Source organism: Eriocheir sinensis, chromosome 17 (genome assembly GCF_024679095.1).
Source record: "Eriocheir sinensis breed Jianghai 21 chromosome 17, ASM2467909v1, whole genome shotgun sequence".
Lineage (NCBI taxonomy): Eukaryota > Metazoa > Arthropoda > Malacostraca > Decapoda > Varunidae > Eriocheir > Eriocheir sinensis.
In genome coordinates, this window is record NC_066525.1 from 19815845 (window position 1) to 19825154 (window position 9310).

General features: G+C 40.5%; 1 long non-coding RNA gene across 1 annotated transcript; it reads right to left on the reverse strand.

Moving 5' to 3' along the window:
* Window positions 1–1063: 1063 nt before the first annotated feature.
* LOC127000071 (uncharacterized) lies at window positions 1064–7045 on the reverse strand. Its single transcript, XR_007753770.1, has 3 exons — window positions 6177–7045; window positions 5044–5103; window positions 1064–4060 (listed from the first exon to the last, which is right to left on the reverse strand). It is a non-coding gene; the product is annotated as an uncharacterized LOC127000071 (long non-coding RNA).
* Window positions 7046–9310: the final 2265 nt, after the last annotated feature.

Consider the following 9310-nt stretch of genomic DNA (forward strand, 5'->3'; position numbering starts at 1 on the left):
GTGGCTATATTTTCCAGTACAAACCTGTGAAGTCAAATGTCAGCGCTGCATCCCCTTTCTGGCCTAAAGCCAATTTTAAGCAAATTAATCAATTCTTGTCCACTGTAGACTGGGACTTTGAATTCCAGAATATGAACTCTAATGATTCATACAATAAATTTTTGTCCTATATAAACTATCTTGGAAGAACATATGCTCCACAAAAAACTCTTCGCTCCTCATCAAGTGCCCCTTGCAAACCATGGGAATACAAACCTCCTAGAGCTCTTATAAACATCCGAAAGAATAGTTGGAACCATTACAAACAGATGAGAGCAGTACATGGTAGAAACTCCGTACTTGCTTTTGAAGCTTTGCAAACATTTCTGGATGTAAATTACCAGTACAGGAACAATTCCACTCAGAAACAGATTTCTTATGAGGAGGACATCCTTAATAATTACTCAGTTAAGCCCAAATTATTTCACTCGTACATACGCGGGAAAAAAGTAGGCTGTCCTTCCGTTGGTCCTCTTGGTGATGCAGAAAACTTAGTATCCGACCCTAAAGAGATGGCTCAGCTCTTATGTGGTGCTTTTCCTCAGTGTTTACCTTACCCTCTGGTCTTCCACTGTCACCACTCCAAGTACATGATGGCTCCTTTCACCAGATACACGTCACAGTTCATGATGTTGCTAGGGAACTTGCTATTAACCCTTCCACTGCAATGGGACCTGACTCTGTTCATCCAGTATTACTAAAACATTGCTCCACTAATTTAGCATATCCTCTGTTTAAAATATTAGTTTCATCTATAAATGGGAGATTCCTGAAATTTGGAAAAATCTTCAGTAGTACTTATTTTCAAGAAAGGTAAACGAAGTGATCCTCTTAACTATCGCCCAGTAAGCCTCACTTCTGTTAGCTGTAAAATTTTAGAGAATAATTGTTGCTGCACTGCATAATTATTTGGAAGCCAATTCAATACTGACTGTCAACCAGTTTGGTTTTCGCCTGGCAAGTCTGTGGAGGATCAGCTCTTACTTACGTATAATGCAGTCTCAGAGTGGATGGACATGGGCAATATGGTTGATCTTATTCTCTTTGATTTTTCAAAAGCCTTCAACACTGTTAATCACCAGATTCTATTTACTAAACTTAATTCAGTGGGCATTAATGGTGTTATTCTATCTTGGATCAAGACATTTCTATCCCATAGGACTATGGAAGTTGTAGTGGGCGGACAGATCAGTTCTTCATTTCCAGTAATTAGCGGTGTGCCACAGGGTTCTGTGTTAGGTCCTACTCTTTTCCTTATTTACATAAATCACATCTCCAATACTTTAGTATCAAACATAAAATTATTTGCATCCCCTTTCTGGCCTAAAGCCAATTTTAAGCAAATTAATCAATTCTTGTCCACTGTAGACTGGGACTTTGAATTCCAGAATAACTTTATCTTCTGATAAAGCCTCAGAGCCTTAATACAGTGTTGGAGGGCATTAGTATTGTCCAAAGAGATATTGATTCTTTAATTAAAGTTGCAGAATCGTGGGACTTAAAGATTAATACTGACAAAACTAAACTCATGAGCTTTGGCACCGACCTCCGTCAGTCTTATGATTTGGGCCCGTATTCATTTTATACTGTTAAAGGCAATCCCCTAAGTTTCAGTTTTGCTGCAGTAGATCTCGGCATAACCATTGATCCATCATTAAGATTCCATCACCATATCCAATCTGTAGTGTCAAAGGCTGCTGGTTTGTCATATTCCTTTCTTAAGTCAACCTTGTGTCGCTCACCTTCCTTTATGGTTAAACTATTCAGAACTTTACGACCTAGCTAACTGAGGGGGGCTTCACCCCCCTCGACCCCCCTCCTAACCAAGGGGGGCTCCACCCCCCCTGGACCCCCCCTCCCCCATCATTAATTAAAATGATTATGGGGGACCCGTGAGAATTCGGGGTTTCTGATGGGGGAGCATATTTAAATTATTCCAACCGAACTTGACGACCTAACTAACTGAGGTCGCCCCCCTCGACCCCTCTCCTTACCAAGGCCCTGGAACCCCACCCCCTTTAAACGATATATAATCCCTTACGTTTACTAGACAAAATATATATATTGCAGCCGCCTTTTTTATAGGAGCAGTGATTAGAGGTATTTTGTAATTGATTGTTTCTCTTTTTTTTTTGCCTTTGAGCTGTTTCCTTTGCTGTAAAAAAAGAAATGGCAATGCTGCTCACCTCCTCGTGGCTGCAGGTATTTTTGCTAAATGTAGCGGATCGTTGGCAACACTGCTCACCCATAGCGGATCGTTGGCAACACTGCTCACATCAAGATGGCTGCCTCCGCCGCTCATTCAAAACAATGTAGGCTATGCCTTTTCACTGGTGTTCTAATGTGATTCTGTTGATTTATCGACCTCATTTGAAATGCATATTAGTCGATTTCCTGCTCCCCCACCCAAAAACCCCGTGTTCCCACAGGTCCCCAAGATCGTATAGGGTAGGGGATAGGCATAACTTGAAAAGAGGCATAACTCGAAAAGTAGACATCTGCGACGGAAATGAGGTACAAAATCGTGCAGTTCACTACATTTATCACCAGAAAAACATGAACCACGTCAAAAAATCGTTGGTTGGGTGAAACGGTAAATTGTCTGGAAATTTCATACATTCCGGGGTTTTTTTACAACGTACAGAAACCACACTTGGTAATTATTGAAAATCACTCCGCACCTCGAAAATACGATATTACGCCTCCATATTGTACTTAAGGGCATATTATACATACGAACGATGTGTTTACATGGCGACGCCATTGCAATATGAGCAGCGTTGCCAACGATCCGGTTAGCAATGGTACGCTAGGTTAGCGATGGTACGTTGAGTTAGCGATTAGCCCACGCATGAGACCAGATGTACCACGCGTGGTTATTTTTTTTTTTTAGAACACGCACCTTTACCTAATACTATTTCCGATGGTACGCTAGGTTAGCGATGGTATGCTTAGTTAGCCATTAGCCCACGCATGTGAGACCAGGTCCACCACGCGTGGTTATTTCTTTTTTAGAACACGCACCTTTACCTAATATTATGACCGATGGTACGCTAGGTTAGCGATGGTACGCTTAGTTAGCCATTAGTCCACGCATGTGAGACCATGTCCACCACGCGTGGTTATTTTTTTTAAAACACGCACCTTTAAGAGGGAGGGGTCCACAATACAGTATTGCATACTGTTGGGTAGGGAAGAGAACAAATGCTTCCAAGCATTACACCTGAAATAAACAATGGCAGATATTCAAAGCTTGTGAGCTGAACAAGATCTGATTTATAACAGGCAAAACTAACAATGGTGCATTACATGCAATATCTGGCAGGGGATTCCTTGCATTACGATTGGAAAGTGGCAGACACCTAAAGCTTGTTAACTGAACAAGATCTGATTGGTAACAGGCAAAACCAACAATGGTGCATTACATATGATATCCAGCAAGGAAGATAAATGATTCCTTGCATTACAACTGGAAAGTGGCAGACACCCAAAGCTTGTTAATTGAACAAGATCTGATTTATAACAGGCAAGACTAACAATGGTGCATTACTAGCAATATTTGGCAAAGTATATGGAAAAAAATTCTTGGCGTAACAAGAGTAATACTAAATAATGGCAAATCCCACGAAGTTTCTCTTCTTTTGATAAAGCCTGTGCTCTTTGCTGCAGGGCTGTCAGAGTCTGTTTGCTCCAGACAACATGTACTGAAATACCCCTGAGTCATGAGTGAAGTGTTGAAACTGAAGGCAAGTGAAATACTGTGCTTAGAAATCTATTAGCATTTGGACTTTGATAGTATAAGGCCAGAGCAAACCTCCTCTCTTGTAACCCATATCTCCTAGGCTTAGATCTTGCAGCATGTTGAACCTGACCTCAGAAAAAATCCATCCCTATTGGATCTAAAAAATTGCTGGCTCTGGGCAAAAACTGCCCAGGAGTTGTAACAGCCTGGGCTTTGAGCTGCCTTGCCTCCCGGCGCAGACAGCAGACTGTTGTGTGCAGCAATTTTCACTTTTCATGTCTGAAAAACATGAAAACTATGTAATCACAATTAATCACAATTCTAAATAATAAAATATGTGCATGTAATTGCATTATTTTCAGTGCTCTAAGGACAGTGAATCTAAGCATTGACATTATGTCTGCACACCAGCTTCGATGGAAGGCTTCACTTAGATTGCCTGACAAGAGTAATATTTTCAGGAGATGGGGGAGAGGATACAACTGGAGACTCTTGACAGATATAATGTCAAGATCTACAAGCACCCATTTACCATATATATCTTTGATGTTCAGTCCATACTAAAACATTTGTCAATGTGTTGCCACACTAAAAATCTAAAAATTCCCTGTTTCTGCAATGTTAGTCATACCATCCAAGTGAATTAAGAATGAGTTCCGGGCGGCAGCATGAGCCAATACTAAATGGCGCCACTATAAAAAAAAATTCCTGCATCATGACAGGCCTGGGCCGACCGCCAGGCCCCTGAAGAAAACTTACCGACGCTATAGGCAGGTGGGGAAAAAAAAAAGGATCACATCAGAAGAATGGACAAAGGTTTGTTAGTGGCACTTCAAGGTTATGCTACCTCTTCAAAGATTGGCCAGTCATGGTTTAAAGTGGAACAGGATAAACAAGAAACAGGTAGGTATCTGTGGACACTACTGTTACTATCAATTGCCAGCCTATGGCAAAATTTGAACCTATGCTATCAAAAACAAAGACCCATGTGCTGATCACTCGACTAATCGTAACGGTACTACAGCCATAGAAACATAATAAAGAGTTTAAATATATCATTCAAAATGTCAACCTTTTTACATACCTTTTTTTAAGATATGAAGCCTATTGGTGTAACAGTTAAATATTGAACTCAATTTGTATGCAGAGATGTGAAGTATGTTATTAAGCTGTAATGTTTCCAACACATTAGTTGTGAATAAAGCAACATGGAATAGTAACTAAAGAGGATAAATTATCACTGAGAACAAGAGGTTCCTTACTATATTGTGATGAGCTTGATGGCCGAGTCGAGTTTCCTCCAACCCCATCAAGTTCACACCCTGTTGAGAGGCAATTTTTTAATCAAAGTGAAAAATGGATGCAAATGGTCACTAAAACTAGTTATTATACTTGGTGTCTCAAATTCGGGCAAAGAATTTAGGGAAGGACTCCCAGACTTGGCGTCACTGATGAGGTAAATGATCTCGTGCACTCATTGGGCTATAATATATACATTGTTATAATGTGTATTATTGTCTTGTTACTATATATTACCTACTGATGATGGAAATACATGTCAGGATTAATCATCAGTTACAAGGAAAAAAGAATCATGTATGGAAATTGTGAACTTTTAAGTTCATGTAACAAACAAGGTTTATTATACACAAAAAGGTTGGATACTTCTGATGTAAAAGATTTTTGGATATAACATCACCCCCTTCCTCCATATTGGTTCTTTAAAGCAAGGGTTGACTATAGCTGCTTATTCTTTGCGGCAGGTTTCACGACACTTTTTTTTAGTGCAAAGCATCTGGAAATCAATGATCATTATAAGGAATACTTCTCATGAGTGGCTACTAAAACTTGACAACCTAGAAGGATGCACCATCAGACTGTAAAGGATAGATATATTATAAGACATAGCTACATTGGTGGATCGAAGGGGGGGCCCGGGCCCCCCCCATGATCCTGAGTGATACAGGAAAACTAGCTCAAAAGCGCACTGCGGCTAAAACAATGCTTTGGCACAAAGTCCAGGCCGTTATACCCATTGATTTAGGTCACTCCACCAGTTTTTCAAGACCAGGACTGCCGAAAATGGCTAATCGGTAATGCTAATGCTCCTTCCACCCGCAAAAAGTCTGACGTCCCCCCAAAAACCTCATTTCTTGGATCTGCACCCAAAGACATACCGTAACAAGGTTCAGTGATCATGGACAAAAAAAATGTTAAGACAATCAATATCCAATCATTTCAGGATACATAAATCAGCATCCATATGAAGGAATTCTACAACTTAAAAGTGATGTTGAGAAGGGCATGTGTTAAGTGACTTGCACAGTCTATTTTGTGAAGTCATAATTAGATTAATAACACAACAATCAACAAACACTAGATGAAGTATTCATACCAAAATCAGTACATGGAGCTGGTGCACTGCAATGGGGAGCACATTCCTGCAGCTCACCAAGAGGGTTGGATGCTACCATGTACTTCAGGGGGGGTGGCTAAATGTTTTCACCCTTGGCCTCTTTCTTGGCCTCTCCCCCTTCAGCTGCCACATTCTCTTGGATGATATCGGACGTGTTCGGATCTGTTGGGATGTGGTTGTGTTAGATGTGGAATAACATATGACAGTGGTACATGGAAGAAAAGAGTATGTCCACACGGTAAAATACAGAGATGAGGATTGCACTGCATTAGTTAAGTGATTACAAGATGTAAATTGAATTTTTTTGGATACTGAAAGGATGTACGGGGACAACTGGGTGAGAAGGGAGAGAGATGCAGATTTTTATGTTATATAGCTAGTTACACCAATGAAGACTTAGGACATACACATTCAGAAAGACCACAGTTTTGGCTGCTAGACGGAAAAGCACTAGATGTCAAAGTGCCAGGACATTGAAGGAAGTAATAATAAGAAAAGCAATAATAATTAATGAGTATAAATATATTTCTGATATTTTTGTTTATCTTAATACTAGTATTAGAATTTTCAAACACTATGAATATAATAAATAAATATTGATAAATTAATGAAAATAAATACATTAATTGTACTAATACTACCACTAACAATATTAACAGCACTGCACCTAATAGACTGAGCAATAAACTGAGTCTGATATATAACCATAATTAAACTCTCTTTGTCTGAGTGTTATGTGAAGCTTGCTCCATGCACTGTGATAGGAATGGCATAGATGCATGCAGGTTTCTGAGATACTTGCAGTCACCAGCCACTTGTAGATATGGCACCAAAATGTGTGATAAGCATTGGCAGCCACCTTCTATTTATTTAATTATTATTTTCTTTAAACAAAGGAGACAGATCAAGGGCAAGAGCGTATTGGAAGAAAAAGCCCCACTACTCACCACTCCCAAACAGACAAAAGTAGAGTCTTGATACACTCTTCTTGAAGGTCAAATTATAGGCAGGAGGAAATGCAGACGATGGAAGGTTGTTCCAGAGTTTATCAGTGTAAGGGATGAAAGAGTGGAGATGCTGGTCAACTTTTGCATAAGATGTTTGGCAAGATAGAACATGCAGTAATTGACTTAAATTAGAAAAGTATAGATTTAGGAGGAAATGGGCAGGCATTGGTTTAGTAATGGGGTGGTGGGGGAATGGAATAGACTCGGCAGTCACATAGTGAGTGCAGGGACGATAGCTTGTTTTAAGAGTAGACTGGATAGCTACATGGACGAGGCTGACAGGTGGAAATGGGGAGAAATCTGGAGCTGTCGTGTGTAGGCCATTCGGCCTCTTGCCGCGGGAGGAGGGGAGGCATGCAGTTAGCAAGTTCAGAACAGCTGTCAGCGTGAAAATGATTAGAATTTCCAATTTCACTTACCCCGGCTGGCATCCTTCCGTAATAAATGTAGCTTCACACCCGGCTGTGTCCTCTTTATCACCACAAAGGGACATGATTTGAGGCTCCGGCTGGTAAACGTGGCGGCCGTGGCAGTGTTACGATTTTTGAACGAGGCAGCGTTGCAATCGGAGCAGAGAAAGATATTGCTGCGCCATCTGTTGCAACCGACATACACCACCACCCGCCCACGGTCTCCCATAGAGGTCCCCTCTCCTGTTCTATAGTCTCCTTGACTGCTCCTCACTCCTCAGCCACTGCTGTCGTCTGCTTGTTTACATACAGCCGTGAGGTACCCACGTACCCACGCTCGTACTCTCAACCGTTTTCCAATCATATGGACAACCAACAACTCACTCCCGGTTGGGCATACGGGCAACTGCGGCTGGGCATATGGGCAACTGCGGTTGCCCATAGCCCCAATGGTTGGACACCGCCTTTTAAGGTAGCACGCATGACGCCAACGGTAGGTAGACGTGACCCATACATGTCAAAGGAGCGTGAAACTCGTGGCGGTAATGCGCTAAAGTCGTGATGGTAAGAATTTAGGACTAAGCGCTAAACTCGAGGATTGTGAAACTCGGATAGCGCGAAACTCGAGAGGGTACTGTATATCAATATTGACAACATTTTGTGAAAGGAGTAACACACTTAATGTGGCATGTTAAATTGAGTAACAAGTTGAAAAAGTTTGGGAACCACTGCTCTAGAGGAACTGTCAAAGGGAAATCAAGAATGAGCTTCCGGGCACAGCATGAGCCAAGAATAGATGGCGTCACGATAAACACTTTCCTGCACCACGACGGGCTTGGGCCAACTACCACTCTTCCTATGGCTATTTAAAGTGTTTATGTTGTGACTATGCAGTGTCATTCCACATTCTGATTAATATCACGACTAAAAATATACCAAGAAATCTTACAATAAATGAGTTAACAAATGACACTTTTTTTTTTTTTTTTTTTTTTTTTTGTGTGTGTGTGTGTGTGTGTGTGTGTGTGTGTGTGTGTGTGTGTAGCCTAGCACTTTGCAGTAGGGGGGAAAAAATCCAGCCTTAACACGTTAACTGCGTATTGGGCCATCAGTGTACCAAGCAGATGTTTCACTTGTTGCATATCGGTAAATCTGTGGCCTGAATAGCCCTTTCCATAAACTTTACAAATATGAGTATATAAACAATTTATGGGTAAATTTGTATTTATTATGACTGCAGATGTGCTGCAATGGTACCAGGTAATAAGTTAAAAATGATAAGGTAATAAATATATATGTAAAAAGAAATAAACAGGCATCCAAAATACATATAAAGTTTGGTGACATTTTGCTTCCAAAATATAAACATTGCATTCTGTAACAGTAATCAACCATAGAGGAAAATGCCCTCATCTCAAACAACGTAAAATACCATTCCGCAAATAACGTAAAAAGTTAAAATTCCTGATAAATTAAAATTTTGCTTTCATAACATAGTAAAAATAATGTTCCCCATCCTGCTCTTCATCTGTTTCTGACTCATCACTTTCCTCGGAGAGCTCATCATCTGGGTCATCTGAATTGACAAAAAAATCTGAATCACCAGATGAGGTATCTGATCGCCCTCCGTAAAAGACAGTCAGGTTCATTTCTGTTGAAATGGAGAAAAAAAACATTACTAATAGTTTTATTATGT